This window comes from Podarcis cretensis (genome assembly GCF_951804945.1).
Source record: "Podarcis cretensis genome assembly, chromosome: 9".
Lineage (NCBI taxonomy): Eukaryota > Metazoa > Chordata > Lepidosauria > Squamata > Lacertidae > Podarcis > Podarcis cretensis.
This window is the reverse complement of record NC_137178.1, coordinates 78307263-78324215: the sequence shown is the minus strand read 5'-3', so window position 1 is coordinate 78324215 and position 16953 is coordinate 78307263. Positions and strand designations below refer to the sequence as shown.

The 16953-nt window shown below is 44.9% G+C and overlaps 1 long non-coding RNA gene across 1 annotated transcript; it reads left to right on the top strand.

The window, feature by feature from the left end:
- Window positions 1-1143: 1143 nt before the first annotated feature.
- Window positions 1144-11612, top strand: LOC307224714. Its single transcript, XR_013842713.1, has 3 exons — window positions 1144-1303; window positions 3226-3342; window positions 10883-11612. It is a non-coding gene; the product is annotated as an uncharacterized lncRNA (long non-coding RNA).
- Window positions 11613-16953: the final 5341 nt, after the last annotated feature.

Here is a 16953-nt window from a genome sequence, read left to right as displayed (position 1 = left end):
TTGAAGCTGTCTGCCTGAGGACTGTATTTCCCCCAGCTGAGTAGTTCAAACTCTTTGCTACAGCAAAAAGCACCGTTTGGCCACCTCAAGTGTCTGCTGTCTCTGGAGTTGTCAAGGCAACAACTTTAGCATTTCCAAGGAATCTGTTGCAATAATCTTGGCCTCTGATCTTTTGACAGGCCTATAATGAAGGAGGAGTTTGTAAATGCTGACATAAACATTTTGAAAACCTAGAGAGGTGATTATTTAATGCTGTTTAGGAAGTCAGCCGATGCACAGTCAACAGAACAGTCTTCTGTGAAAATATTTACTCAAGCAAATTTCCTCAGGAGGAAACAAATGTCCGCTTTACAGTGGAACTTGACTATCAAGGGCCTTGTGTCACAAAGACTCTCCAAGTTCCTTTGCCTTTTTAGATCCCTATAATGTACATTTTTCTGCATAACACAGAGCCAAGCCAAAAGGTTTCTCAGTCAATTTTCTCTTTTTCATAACCCAGTCTTTGCTTTCCAAATGACGTAGCTTCGTTTCTACGAAAAGAGATGCTGAGGCTATCTGGAACCGTTCTCCTCCGACCTGACAACCAATCTCTGTACTTTCCCATTAGTGAGGGAAAGGACTCTGTGCCTGCATAAAGGTATCTATTCTTCCTTGCTAAATTCCAAAGGAGAGCCTTGGCACTGCAAGCAGGTAGTCAAGGGATGAGGGGCTGGGGCACTTGTTTATTTCACTTGTTTTCTCCTGCTCTGGAGGGTAAGACTCGAACCAATGGCTTCAAGTTACAAGAAAGAAGATTCTGACTTAACATCGGGAATAACTTTCTGACAGTAAGAGCTCTTTGGCAGTGGAACAGACTCCCTCAGGAGGTTGTGGACTCATCTTCTTTGGAGGTTTGTAAGCAGAGGTCAGATGGCCATCTGTCATGGATGATTTAGTTGAGATTCCTGCATTTCAGGGGGTTGGACTAGATGACTCTTGGGGGTCCCTTCCAACTCTGCAATTCCAGAGGACTTTGGACGTTGGCCGTCTTCCTTACTCAGGCTGGGGCCTTAGGAGTGGCCTCCAAGGACCATTCATGGAGGAAAGTTGGTTTGTAAATTACACCCGATCCCATGTTACTCTAAGATCCCTTTCCCTATTGTGTCAGCACAACAAGCCTGTCAGGTAAGTTGGGTTGAGCAATCATGAATGCCATAATGTGGTTCTCTCTTGTGTCCTATTCAGGCGTGCCTACGAGGGTGGTGGGACTGAGAGAGAGGTTTACCCAAAAGATATCAGAACCTGGGAATGCTCATGTAGAGAGGTATGGTCCTTCAGATGTCTGGATCTAAGCTGTATAGGGTTTTGTAAGTCAAAACCAGTGCTGTGAATCTTGCCCGGAAATGGAGAATTAGCCAGTGGAGCTATTGCAACAAGGCATTTCTGTTCTTCCTATAACTGGCTCCAGTCAGCAACCTGGCTGCAGCATCTCAGACCTGCTGAGGTTTCCAAACACTTTCCAAAGGAAGTTCCATGTAAAGTGTGTTACAGTAATCCCAACATGATGCAACCAAGGCTGCTGGAATAGCTCAGTTGGAAGATCATGAGACTCTTAATCTCAGAGTCAAGGGTTTGAGCCCCACATTGCATTGCAGGGGGCTGGACTAGATGACCCTGGGGGGTCCATTCCAGCTCTACAATTCTGTGATTCTATGGCATATATCAGTGTGGTCACATCAGACATCTCTAGGAACAGGTGCAGCTGGTGCACTAAGTTTTACTGCAGATGGGTAAATTCTCTCCAAGCCACCATGGAAACTTGGGTGTCTAGACTAAGCATTGAATCTCGGAGTACACGCAAGAGGAATAACATGAGTTTTCAGGAGGAGAGGAACCCCATCCAGTATGGGTTGAATCCCTGTTCTTTGATCTGCTTTTTGACTGATTAGGCGCACCCCTGTCTTGTCTGAATTCAGCTTCAATTTGTTCTCCACAATCCAGTCCATTACTGATGGATACTGGCTTAGCACAGAAACAGCCTCCTCAGATGCAGATGGAAAGGAGAGACAAAGTTGGGCACTAGCGTATTGGTGGCCCCAGGCCCCAGCCAAAGTCCAGCACTCTTTCCACCACTCCACAGCGCTTCGCTTGCCTGAGAGATTGTGAGCTGATTTTCTAGCAAGCATCTAGCAAGACTGTTTAGCATGGCTTAAAAAGTGAGGGGGAGAAGATCAGTTCAGCTGAGGATTCTTCTGCCACCCCAGTCCAATGGTGGCTGTAGAAAGAAACTGTGCTCCCCCCCCCTCCGCCCCTTGCACTGCACATTGTAAGTCAAAAACCCTTGTTCCACCGGGAAGGCCATTACTCCTGGAGCAATTTCCAATAGTAGCTGGAGTGCTCCAAATGTCCTCGGGGGGTGGAATCCATCACGCAGTGTGCTGAATCCCGTCAAGGAAGCCTGGGAGAAAGGGTCAAGTGGTCCGCTGCCATGCTGTTGGAGCTCATCAGAGACATATTTAATTTAATTAAGGTTGTCAGTGCTATTGATTTTGGCAGTTTCAATTACTGTGCTGTTACGGCTTCTGGATCTACTGATCTGTGATGAGCCATATCAGCACCAGCACACATGGAGGAAAAAGCCCTTTGTCTCCTTTAAAAGCTGACACATCTGCCATCGGCCATAACTTATTACTTTTATCCAGCCCAGCTCCTCTTCTGTTCCTCATAATTAATTTCTCATTAGACAGCTCTTTATTGTTTAATTTGTGCAGTTTATAATCAAATTGGGCACATTAATTGTCGCTGAATTTAAGGCTAATGAAAAATAAAGGTTTTCAATAACTTACTCTTCCATTATTCCAGACAAGATAAAGTAAAACACTTTAAGGATTGTCAGCTTTTTAAATTATAAATTAGGTTGTTTAAAGAGCATGGGCATTTAGGAAGCCGTTATCACACATTTAGTAATTATAAATCCTGGCCTCCAATACAATTATTGGGATTATATTTACAATTCCTCTTTGCTTCCCTCATCCCACAGTCTTGTTATTTAACTGTGTTACATCTTATTGCTGTTAGTCAAAAATAACTGAGTTCTGAGATAATGAAGGGTCTTTTACATGCATAATTGCACACCATAACTAACTCTGAAGAAGTCAATAAAGTTATGAAGTAATACTTGAAGTTACAAGTGAACAGCTGTAAACTAATACAAAACATCTCAGATATGTGTTTTCTTTCTTTCAGATTCTGGAGGGTTCTGGAGAACTGAGTCCTTTTCGATGGAGACAGTTGGTGCTGTGTCACTGCCAAAATCCTGTGGCAGGAAAATTGGACTACAGTTTCACCTTTGCCCTGAATTCAGTGAGTAGCTTTAGGCGGCCCTTTTTTCTGTTAGTCTGTGGTATGACCACATGACATATGAGCGCATTAGGAGATCTGTGGTGAGACCAATGCGCTAAGGATACCCAGCTTTATTTCTGTGCAATATCTGCGTCAGAAGAGGTCATGCCAGCCCTGGACTCGCAGTGGTGGGCTGGATAAGAGCCAGCAAACTGATGCTGGATCCTGACAAGCTAAAAGTGTTGATGGCTCCCATGCCTGAGAGCTGGTCAACAGCTTGCTTTGGATGGTGTCATTCTCCCCCTGAAGGAGCAGATATCTCTGTCAATAGACAGGTGACCTCAATGACTATGAGTGCCTTTTACGAACTTCAGCTAGAAGGCAGGTTTGTCCATTTCTGGGCTGGATAGCCTGATCACTGATGTCCATGCACTGTCGGGCTAGACTACTGCAATGCACTGTTTGTGGAGCTGCCCCTGAGAATGGCCTGGAAGCTTCAGCTGGTGCATTGGGGAGAAATAGTGCCACCAATATTCACCAGCTTCTGAAAGAATTTCACTAGCTGCCAATTAGCTGCCAGGCTAAGCTCAAGGTGCAGAACATTTCCACCCACTATTGTGATCGAAACAATAACTGGGAGCCACAGCAATAAAGTATTGCTGGGAAAATTAGATTTCCCTACCGCAAAAATGCTTAAAGAAAGATACTTGGATCCTGAGGTTGAAAGAACTCCCTCCCCTGCAATTTATTCTTCAGATGACTTTTGCTATGTCCATGTGTTTCACCAGGAGCTAAAAGATATGTTTTTGTTGCCTCCCCTCTGCTCACTGCCAATGCCTCTATTAATTGGTTTCAAATGCTGGCAGGCCTGTGAAACATGGCCTTGTGAGTCTAGTTTCTTATATGATTTTTATTAAAATTCACTTCGTGTCCAAAGCACATGAGATTTACAGCTGAAAGTAATAGATTGATTCTTACTAAGGCATAAATCTGCTAACGGTTTATGGAGGCTTGTTGATATTAGAAGGTTGGTGAAAGTCACTGCAATCGTCCAGCCGAAGAGCCGTCTGTTATGCCCCTTAATGCATTTGCTTAATTGGATAAATTGTACACGGCTTCTGAAAATACAAACAGAGGTGTGGGAGGTGGAGATATTCTGCTTGGTGCACAGTTTCTCCTTCCACACCCTTCCCCTCAAAAAATTGAAAATGAAGAGGAGGCAGAAGGGAACAAGAGAGGCAGCCTTGCCCTTTGCTACCTTGCAGTTGAAGCAATTTGTTTTCCTGCAGCCATGGAGAAGCCCTGCCTTGCCTCTGGGAAGGAGGAAGGAAGGAAGGAAGGAAGGAAGGAAGGAAGGAAGGAAGGAAGGGGGACAGAAGCCTTTGGGGAAAACTTTAAACTAAAGCCACTAGAGGATGATGAATGGGGAAGGCAGAAAGGTAGCAAATGTATGGATTTAGGGTTGCTGTTGGTAATTTTTTCAATGACTATGAAGAATATAAGAAACAGGAGGGGTTCAGGGGGAAATATGAGGTTTAGTCTTGGACATACAGTGGTACCTTGGTTTGCATACTGTCAGGGGCTCAGGAGCAGAAGCACAGGGAAGAGGGGAGATGGAGAGCGAAGGGGAAGAATCTGAGGGCAGCGTAGGAGAAGATGACAGTGGCCCGAGGGATTCCATGAGCCTCTCCAGCGAATCGGAAGATTCACAGAAGGGGGCGCCAGTGGCCAGGGGAAGGGGGTTCCCAAGGGGAACGCCCCAGGAGCAAGGGGGCAGCAGGGACTCCCAGAGCAGCAGTTGGAAATCAGGACCAGCTTCCCCACCAGAGCATAGTGGGGGGGAAGAGTCCCAGGTATCGGGGCCAGTGGATTCCCCACCAGGGAGAGAAGATAAGGCAGGGCTGACCACGCCTCCATCGGAGAGTCAGACAACGGAGGGGAGGTCAGATCCGGCCAGTATCCCGGAAGAGGGAAGCAGTGACAGAAGTAGTGTAACGGTCAGGAGGAAGGTCACTGGGTTGGCGCGAGAGGCAAGTTCAAATGTACAGGAGCGCGGGACAGTAGAGAATGAGGATTGGGAACCGGGTCCTAAAGCCCGCCGGAGGGAGGGGGAGGAGTTAAGCGACTCAGCGTCAGAAGAGTCCAGAAAGGGGAATGCCCCAGCGGGCAGGAGGACCCAGAGGAGGAGAGAGCAGCGGAAAAGGTGGAGCAGGGCTAGGATCTTAAACTGGTGTCAGAGGGGAGGAGACTCAGACGGGACTTCACCGGTCTAGGGTTTAAGACGTAGAACTGCGCGCTGCGGCTTTGAAATGGAAACTGAACTTCAATAAAGACTTTTGTACATAACGACAGCCTGGCGTTGGTCCTCTGTGAGCTGGGACCTAGGGGCAGCTCTGACACATACGTTTTGGATCACAAACACGTCAAACCCAGAAGTGTGTGTCCCAGTTTGCAACCTTTTTTTGGATTATAGCCCCTTTTTTGAATCACAAACAAATTTTTTTGGGAGGCCCCATTGGTGAAAGTGCGCCTTGGATTACAACCTGTTTTGGTTTACAAATGGACCTCTGGAACGGATCATGGTTGTAAACCAAAGTACCACTGTATTCAGCTTGAGATGATGAAGAAGCACTGAAGGGGGAAGATCAGAGAGACTCTTGGAAATGGAGGAGTGGAGCAAGGCAAGAGAAGAGTTGGGTGTCACAGGCTGTGATGAGATTAGACAGTAGGAAACGGACAGAAAGAAAATCACAGAGGATCAAAGAGAGAGAGGGAAAGTGAGGAAGCAGTGGCGTAGCGTGGATTGTCAGCACCCGGGGCAAGGCAAGTAATTTGCGCCCCCTAACCCTGGATTTGCGCCCCCTAACCCTACCCCTAACCCCCAGATGTTGCGCCCGGTGCGGCCGGCCCCCCCTGCACCCCCCACACTACGCCACTGTGAGGAAGGACTCCCCATGAGGAGAAACTGAAAGAATGATTGGGCAGCTAGGAAGCAAACTGTGATGGACAGATGAAGCAGTCACTGGGGGGTCAGTAATTGTGCTTAGTAATTCTTTTTCTGAAAAGGGGGCGGTAGGCCAAAAAAGTTTGGGAACGTCTGAGAGAGCAGCAGGGAGAAAATAATTAGAGAGCGGGTTCTGATCTATGTGCAACATCCACTCTGAGGAAAATATCTACAGGTAGAAAAAAGTGTCTCTGACCTTAGATAGAAAGGCAGTGTTTAGTGTCTTGTGAGAGTATTAAGCCAGGAGTTAACTGGAGGGCTGGGTTTGAGCAAGGAGAAGTAGAGCTGGGAGGATACAGTCTACTTGGGTCTCATTTCAGTCAGAAGGGGAGAGCTCTTCTAGAAAGAGAAGAATCCAAATCCAGTCAAGAGGAGTGTGGTGACCCCCTGGGTGTGTTGTTATTGTGCTGCTATAAGTACCTCTGGGAGCGCCGCTGCTTTTTAACTTATTTATCAGTGATATGAGGAACCCATTAGCCATCTCACAAAAATTTATCCACACCCCTTGTATAGCAGATTACCGTTGTCCTTTACTTCTCTACGCAGATGATGCTGTACTACTCTCTTACTCCAGAGTGGGTTTAAGGAGGGCACTAAAGATTTTTGCGACATATTGCCATTCTAATCATCTGTCTATCAACCACACCAAGTCCAAAGTACTGATATTTTCAAGGAGTCGCAAACTTTATTCATGGAAACTGGAGGGAACGAAAATCGAACAAGTACACAAATTTAAATATTTAGGAATTTATTTTCAATATAATTTAGGGTGGAAAGCGCATGTTGAATATCTTCAAAACAAGACAATAGCCCTATCACACTCCCTCCTTCGTTTTTTCTACTCTGAGGGGGCCTTATTCATCCCTGCGGCCCTGAAAGTGAGTATAGCATCAAAGTGATGGCCACAATGGCCTATGCTGCACCTTTATGGGCTGCCTTTGCAAACCTCTCACCATTAGAGTCACTTCAAAGCCACTTCTTACGCCGACTTTTAAAACTACCAACATGCGTAAGTAATGCGGCTATTCGCTTAGAATGAAGATCCCCTCAGTGGAGTTAGTTATATGGAGGAGAGTTTTGATTTATTGGATATCCCTATGGCATAAACTCCCGAACCACTATCTCATTCAATGCATGTGGCGAGATGACTTCACAAATTTGTGGTCAGGAAAAATTCATGCCAAATTGCTGTCCTATGAGATCTCGCCCACTGAATTGTTCAAACTGGATCTAAATGTGGCAAAAAGGTGTATAAATCAAAGGCTGGATGATGCGGAGCTATACCAAAATTTCGTAGCTGGTGGTGGAGCCTGCTCGCCGTTAAATTTCGGCATAACCCCTATCTACCGCGCTCCGTCCTACTTAACATCGCTTATGGCCGCGTCTCACCGATATGCCTTCATTAGAGCTAGGTTCAATGTCTTTCCAACAAACGTGCTGAGACATAAATTCACTAAGGGCCAAGTCCCTTCAATGTGTGCTTGTGAAATGAAAACATCTGAATCTCTACATCATGTTATGTTTATCTGCCCTTTGTACAGTTCAGCCCGTGCTAGTATACTAAACTCCATAATCCAGCCTATGGCTGACAAACCAGTAGACTTACAACTTGCCTGGGTTCTTCAAGATGTGGATCCTTATATTACCCTACAGGTTGCTAAATTCCTAACAGCCATCCTCTCGTATAAGAGACGGAATGGAATGTTAGCTGATTATTGATAGCTATAAGAATTTTCTATAATGATATCAGATATTGATTTTAGTGTAGTGCAATATATATATATATATATATATATATATATATATATATATATATTAATCTTAATCTTAAACTTTTCTTATTAATGGCTAATATTTGTCCTTGTGAGTTGTGAACTGTGCTATACTATTTGTGGCTTGTACGAGTCCGCTGTTTTATTTGATTTGTTTTGTTGTGTTGCGTTTCATGATGGGCGTAAAGCCGAATAAACATTTGATGATGAAGTACCTCTGGAGTGTGACTGCTAGAAGGTTGGGAAACTGGCAGAAAGTGCTACCTTGGTTAAGAACCAAAGTATTAAGCTGTAACACTTATGCAACGATTAAGTTAAGGAACTGAAGTGAAATAACTTGAAATAAGCTAAGCATTTACCAACTAGTCTAGAAACCTGTAATATCTAACTGAAGACTAATAACTAAAAATAAGCAACTGAAAATTAAAAGAAGCAAGCTGTGTGTTTACTACCTTGTTTAGAAGCCTGTAATATCCACTGGTTTTAGTATGATTATTAATAAGTTAACTGTTTCCTAAAAGAAGTTGATCTCTTGACAAATCATTTGCTTGACCAACTTTGTCCTATATGATAAATCTTTCTTATTTGTTCAACTTCTGCATGAGTCTCCAAGTATCAAAGTTTTATCTCATTCAAAACCCATAACCTGTGGTGCATATAGAGGGTCTACAGTGGAAGAACCTACTGAAGATGAAACTCCAGAGGTGGAGGGCATAAGGGGAATCAAGCAAGGAATAAACTGTATTGAAGGCAGCAGAGAAGTCGAGGATGGGGACTGAGCAGAGACATTTGGATTTATGTGTGCGAAGATCATCAGTGATTTGGGGGAGGATAGCTTCAGTGCCATGGTGAGTGGAGGGTGGAAGGCAGATTGGAGGGGGCCAAGAGCATAGCTAGAGGCAAGAAAGGTCTCCTCTAGATGACCTGTTTATTCAGCATTCATACAGATTTGTTTGCATGAAGTTTACATGGTGGTTAGACTAAGCCTGGTCTTTTCTGACAATGAACATTCATTCTGCATACATCCTGTTTTGCTTTCAGGGTGTTTACATGTCTTCCCATGAGTTCATCCCACATGAAGTCCCCCCCCCCCTTATATTGGAACAAATGTAGCATCACTCTCAGTGCCAGCATGCTGAGCACTGATTTGCACATCTCTATGGAGAACTAAGTTTCCATTTTACAATGCCAGTCTTTCCTGACGACACGTCAGACTGATCCAGTAACCAGTTGCATTAGTAACCTGATACTCCCTTGGGTTTATAACTGGTAATTTGGGCCAACAGCAATGCGCTGAGCCACGTAACATCTGCAGGCATTAAGTATCACAAAACTTTACAGTGCTGATTGCAAATATTGTCAGCCATTCAAAATATTTTATAGTCACACATACGTTCAAAAAGCCATTCCAGTAGCTCTGTCTTTGATCTACTTCAGAGCCTGTCTCTAAATAGGATCCTTGTAATAGCACGGGGTGCCATTTTATAGAAATTAAGTACTTAGGGAACAGATCCTTTTCATTGACTAATGGCTTGTGGGCCAGATGCTGATCCAGTTACCAGTTTTAGAGTGGTGTAATTTATCCTGACCTGCAGCTGAATAAGGGAAGCACTTCAGACATTCATACATATCAAAGACAAAAAGCTAAAACTCCCATAATTGTCATGTCCCCTGCACCCCCCCCCTTCTAGGCCTCTTATGTAATTCATCCAAGGTTAGTCCTTTACAGCCAGTTATTTTAAATGGAGGAAATTATTGGAAAGGTGTTGCCCAGTGTATATATGGGCATAGCCCATTTAACTGATAGATTAAGAAGAGATTGTGGATGGTTCAAAATTCTGAACCCAAGTTTTATGTTACTGGAAGCTCCCTTTGTCAGAAATAGTGCTGACTTTTTTACAAAGGGGAAACATGGCCATGGCAGGTCTCGTCTAAAGACTTATACGCCTTGAACCCCAATATTCACTGAGAACCTGGGAGATAAAAAGTGATCCTGACAAAACAATGGATAACCTTGTTGGATGCTGAGGCTCTGGTGAAGGCAAGTGACAGCACCTAGTGGGGAGGGCAGAGTTTGCTTCATCTGCATGGCTGTAAGGCCACTAACAAGCTCTTATCAAGCCAGCTGGAAAACTGCTTAGCCCTTGATTCTGGATCCTCAGTCTGAGATCTAATGCCTTTCCTCTGAGATACTTAGAAGGAGGCTAAACCTTCTAGATCCCCTTAAATGTCTTAAATGGCTTTGAGATGCGGCCAAGCTGTGAACCCTGCTCCTAAGTAAGAATTTGTAGGATTGCGGTCTTAGTATGTTATAGTTTTATATCTTTATATATTGCAAAATTCTTTCAGAGCCAATTTGGACATGTTGTAAAAGGCTTAAGTTCTGAAATTGAATGAATGAATTTTCACGGAATCAAGCCTATTGTGCTAGATTAGTGGTTGTTGGCAAGGAAAGGTGAGAATGATTTCATAGGTACTTGGCTAGCTGTGTTTCCATTTACTGTCTTGGCCTTGAAGATGGAGACCAGTAATGTGGTCAAGGGCCTTTTGTGACTCACTAAGCAGAATGCAGGCAATTCATGACCTGCAGTTGTACCTGAAAGAAATATTCTATTACATGCACATGATTCACTTTGGGATGTTTCCAATTAAGTACAACCAGGATGCCTTCTGAACCTTGAACGGTTCTGGGCAAATTCTGTCAGATTGTGTGTTGGTGGTTCATTTCTCTGCACTATTTCCTGCAGTAATGACAAACTGGACATGCTGAAATTCTTGTTTTCAGTCCAAGACAAGTTGAATTTGGAGACTAAATCAAGAGGCAAGATTGCTGCAGTTGCAGGAGTCCAGGGGAAGTGAGAGAGAAAGAAGAGGAGCCATCATATATTTCCAGAAGAGGCAAGGGCCAAGCATGTAGGCCAGGCACCAATCTCACCCTCCTAACAGACTTTTTACTAGGGACCAAAGGTTCTACCCTTGTCCTGTTCCTTAACTACTCCAAAGGTTCCCGATCTTTCCACTCTTACCTCTTTCACTGATTGGCTGTTTCTTTTACGTTCTTTTAAGGTCCACTAGAACTCACCTCCAAGAGTGTATAAATGACTTGGATGAAGGAATTGAGGTGATGGTCATCTACTTTGCAGAAAACACTAAACTGGGTGGGGCAGCTAATGCTGCAGAAGACCAAACCAGGATTCAAGATGACCTTAACAGATTGGAAAACTGGGCCAAAACTGACAAAATGAATTTCAGTAGGGACAAATGTAAGGTTCTACACTTAGACAGGAAGAACCAGCTGCACAGATATAAGATGGGGGACATCTGGCTTGCCAGCAGGATCTAGGGGTCTTAGTAGACCACAAGCTTACTGAGACAACAGTGTGATGCAGCAGCAAAAAACCTTATGCTGTTAGGCTACATCAACACAAATATAGAATTCAGATCAAGGGAAGTCATGATACCACTCTGTTCTTTCTTGGTCAGACTCAGAACACACCTGGAGTACTCAATCCTGTTATGGGCACCACAATTTTTATTCAAAATAAACTGCAAAAGAAATGCCATTGGTTTATGTGAATATAATTGCTCATCAGCACTGCATAAATATTGCACATTCATCTTAAGTGTTGACGTGTCCCTAAACTGTATGTTTTCTTCGCAGATGCAACTACAGAACACAGTGGTAAAAGGGCAAAGCCCAGAGCAAGTGCCTTTGATTCATGGTATTAACAGCTACCGCTTTTGTATACAGACATAGTGCATTGCCTTCAAGTTTCACAAATGTTCTAGAGGACAGGGCCAACACAAATCAGCCTCCAACTGTGTTGGAAAGAGAAATCAAGGATTAAAAGTGCATTACTCAAATAGGCAAGTACAGCCGCAGGATAATCAATGAATGTGTGGGCTCAAAACTGATGCAGTTTAGTGGATCATTCAAGAAAGTTGGTGAATCCACATAGTACAGGCTAAGTGAATAATGGACAGAACACAACTCCATTCAAAACCTAACATTCAAGAATATGAAGTATTCATTCTCTCTCTCTCTCTCTCTCTCTCTCTCACACACACACACACACACACACACACTGCCAATGTGATGTAGTGGTTATTGTGGGAGACCATGTTTCAAATCCCACTCAACCATGAAGTTCATCTGGGGCCAATTATTGGTTATCAGGTGCCCTGCCATTATGACTACAAAATGGGGGAACATATGTTGCCCTACGCCCCATGGACTAGAGGTAGAATATAAGTGAAACAAACAAACAAAAACACAAAGGCAGACTTTCCCCACTTTCACACTGAATCACACCACCTTTTCTCTTTCTGATCTGAATTCCCACCTTCCCCGACTGTTCTTTCATTCTTTTTTCTTTTGCTTCTGTATCTCACTTACCTTCTTTCTTTCCTCCTTTCCCTCTTTCTCTTCCACCATCTCTCTGACCCCCCCCCCCAAATCTCCTTACAGAGCTCAGGTTGTGTACACATTACCTGCTTAAAAAGCAGCCAGGTCATTTTTTTCAATTCAGATCAAAGCTGGTTTGCGGGGTTTCATCAAAGCAACAGTATTTCATTAGAGGGTGGATGTGTGTATTATGGGTGACATTATGCACACACTGCTTCCTAGACCAGTGGTGGAAGCACATGGGGGTGCAGAGTAAACTGAAGCCCCCTTCAGAAATTATCCTCTGCACATTCCAGGTAGGAGACGGGCAGCACCCATCGGTGTCATTGTCAGTCTGCCTGTCTCCACTGCCTCCACCCCACTTCACTGTCTTTGTGCATTGGATGGGAGATCAGGACAGGGGGCGGGGGGATATGTGCATATACTACTTCATGTGATCAAGGGCTTCAGTTGCATCAGGGTTCTTGATCACATGAAGGAACCTGCATGCATTCAGCAGAAAGCTTATAGGTCCTCTCTTCCAACCTTCCGCAAAACACGCCAATGTCACGTGGGCAAAGTGTGCAGGGCCCTGCTCTCCCTTTCCCTGTTCTTGGAAAATGTGAAACTTCTGAAGGATCTTTTGTTGCAAATACCTGTGTAGCATCTGAGAAGGCCAGATCTCCTGTCTCCTACTCTGCCGTTCTGGATGGCACTCAAATTCTGTCAAATGAGACGGCTGCCTCCTCAGATTTTCTGGGGAGGGGGGAGTGCATGCTTTCTCCTACAAAGCAACAATGCATGCAAGGGATTCTAAGAGGGAAAAGTCACTTACAGCCCAACAAGAACTGGTTTCTGTTTATGAAAACTGGCACTGAAGGCCGTGTGAAATGCGAAAAGCATCTGTCTCAGAGAGAGATCCGTTTTAAATGCATCTTGGTCTGCTCACAATCTGGATCATTTTTGCCTTGCAAATGTCCCAGTAGGAGTTTCAGGAGTCAGTTGCCGCCAATTGTACTCACTTCTCCTGCTCTCCTTCAAAAGGGATAAATCTTTCAAACATTGTGAATAAACTGTGATTACATCTTCATTTGTCAGTAATGGGATTACCATGCCAGTGAAAGAGACTTCAGACAAACATACATGTTTAAGATGGGTGTAAATTACCCTAGGGGATTGGGAGGGGGGAATTCTGGGGCTCCCCTGGCCCCAGCCCCCAACTCCAGCTTCTTTAGAAAGCTGGCCTGCGGCAACGAACTTGAATAGCCTGGGATCAGCTGACTGTTCCCTGCTGCGCGTTGTTGCTGTTTTCCTGTGCACATGCTCAGTCAACTGGAAAATACAATTATACACATCCAAGAGAACGGCTAGAGTTTTTGACTCTGGCTAACAAGCTAAGGATTTTTCAACTAATTGATTTTTATCTCTGTATGAAGAAGATGTCATAAATCTTCCTTGGCTAATAATAGTTAAGAGATAAAGGCTGTTCTGAAGAAATGTAAGCTGGGCTGCTGCTTAAAACTCAGAAGGGGTACATGGGCTAAAGTGCAGAAAGCCTTAGGTAGCTGTTGATAAAGCAGAACAAACTGGGGGCCAAGGAGCCTGTAAAGAAATCAATTAGATTAAAGTTCGTCCTGTGAAAGCTCTACTTAGGTCCTCTTAAAGATAAAGGAAGGCGAGAAGGAGGCCCAAGAAGTTTTATCAGCTTGTTATGCTTCTAATGAGCAAGATGAGGAGGAAAGCCAAATGTATCCTGGAAAAATGAGCATGGGGTCTCTTTCATTTAAAGGAGGAGGTTTTGGTTACACTGCTGGAATCGGGGCTTCTTTTCCCAGGTCCCATGGCACATCACGCGCATGAAGAAAACCCTCTTCAGGGCTTGAAGGGCAAACATTAGCAGGGCCCCACTTTCACCCCACCATCACGCAGCTTCCCGGAATTCTGTGTTGCTTCTGCAGTCAGTGGGGATACCAAAGATTCGCCATACAATGAAGAGTCCTGCACAACCAGGGTTCTAAACCACACCTGGAGTTTCCACGAATCCTGGAGGCCCCCGCTGCCCTTGGAGACTGCAGAGCCAGGCACAGTGAGGTAACAGAGAGAGCAGGACCCTTCACTCACCTGATCACAAGGTGGAGATTGTGTGCTTTAAATTACTGGAGATGGCTTAAATCATGGGTAGGCAACCTAAGGCCTGGGGGCCAGATCCGGCCCAATTGCCTTCTCAATCCGGCCCACAGACGGGCCGATAATCAGCATGTTTTTACATGAGCAGAATGTGTCCTTTTATTTAAAATGCATCTCTGGGTTATTTGTGGGGCATAGGAATTTGTTCTCCCCCCCCTCATAAAATATAGTCCTGCCCCCCACAAGGTCTGAGGGACAGTGGACCAGTCCCCTGCTGAAAAAGTTTGCTGACCTCTGGCTTAAATGCTTCCAAAAAAGCTGAATGATAGAAAGTGGATCAAAATCTGGGCGAAAACAAAAGGGCTAACTTCTTGTCAGCAATACTGTATGTTGTCATACAGGGGGAGGCTTTGCTCATGCCTGAACACAGCAAGTCTTCTGCAGAGTTAAGCATGTCTTCTCCAAAGTGCTCCAAAGCAAAACATGCTGCTTTGGAGCAACTTCAGAGCTTTGGAGGGTTGTTTGTACAGCCCCACCCACCCCAGTTCTCCATAAAGGGAAAGCTCCAGGTAGTAGAAAGAGGAGGTTATCTTTTATGACTGGTGAAACAGGGAATGCCTTCATTACCAGAGCTCTTTGGGGAGGGGCCTTGATAAGACAGAATATCAGAAATGGTGCAGTATTTTTTACGGTTCACTTCCGAGTTGCCTCACGCAGGAAAAGGATGCGAAGTTGATGGCATTTTTTTTTGCAGCTCCAATTTCAATGTGGTATTTCATCCTTGGAAGGGGCAGGGGAAGAGATGGACTCCTGTATTTCCACACACACATACTCAATTAAAGGAAGGGTGGTTTTGATTTGAGCTGAAAAATGATAAAAGGTGTCAGGGACGCAAGAGCGGGAGCACAGGGAAGGGAGGAGATGGAGAGCGAGGGGGAGCAATCCGAGGGCAGCGTAGGAGAAGATGACAGTAGCTCGAGAGATTCCATGAGCCTCTCCAGCGAATCGGAAGATTCCCAGAGGGAGGTGCCGATGGCCAGGGCAAGGGGGGTCCCAGGGGGGACGCGCCAGAAGCAAGGGGCCAGCGGGGACTCCCAGAGCAGCGGCTGGAGATCAGGACCAGATTCCCCACCAGAGCGCAGTGGGGGGGAAGAATCCCAGGTATCAGGGACAGCGTCTCCTCCAGGAGGGAGAGAAGATGAGTTAGGGTTGACCACGCCTCCATCGGAGAGCGAGGGAACGGTCAAGAGGAAGGTTGCCGGCTGGGTGCGCGCGCCAAGTTCAAATGTACAGGCGAGCGGCACAGCAGGTAGCCCGGATAGGGAACCAGGTCCTAAAGCCCGCCGGAGGGAGGGGCAAGAATCAGGGGAGTCAGCGTCAGAAGAGTCCAGAAAAGGTGAAACCCCAGCAGGCAGGAGGGCCCAGAGGAGGAAGGAGCTAAGGAAGAGGTGGAGCAAGGCGAGAGTCTTAAACTGGTGTGGAAGGGGAGGAGACTCAGACAGAGCTTTGCCGGTCTAGGGTTTAAGACGTAGAGCTATGCGCTGCGGCTTTGAAATGGAAACTGAACTTCAATAAAGTCTTTTGTACATAACGACAGCCTGGCGTTGGTCCTCCGTGAGCTGGGACCTAGGGGCAGCTCTGACAAAAGGGGTGGGGGAAGGTTGCTTCAGCACATGCTTTGTATGCAGAAAGTCCCAGATCCAGTTCCTGGCATCTCCAGTAGGGCTATTAGAGATCCCTGTCTGAATAATAATAATAATAATTATAATAATAATTTATTATTTATACCCTGCCCATCTGGCTGGGTTTCCTCAGCCACTCCAACAGAATATTAAAATACAATAGTCTATTAAACATTAAAAGCTTCCCTAAACAGGGCTGCCTTCAGAAATTCTGGAGAGCCTCTGCTGGTCTGTGTAATAATAATAATAATAATAATAATAATAATATGCCATCATGACTGGAATTTGTATATAGGCAATTTCAAGCAAATACAAGCACCTCAGAGTGAAGTTATATGAAATCAGAGCATGCTATGTACACTCAAAAAAGCAAAAGGCTATTAAATAGATGAGAGTTATACTTCATTATAAAAATGACCAAACATTAAAAAGGGGAAATTATTCATTGTACAGTGTGGTGGGTTGCAAACCCTGACATAACCACTCTAGCAAAACCCATAATAGTCATTGTAGGCGAGTCTCTTTTCATGGCCCAAACATCATCAGTTTCTTTGGGGCTTTGAATCAGTGGGCATTTTTGCTAATCTCTAATTATTAAGGTCAATCTCAGACCCGTCTTAGTTGACTGGTCTATAAGATGTAACTTTATTTTGGCCAGATAGA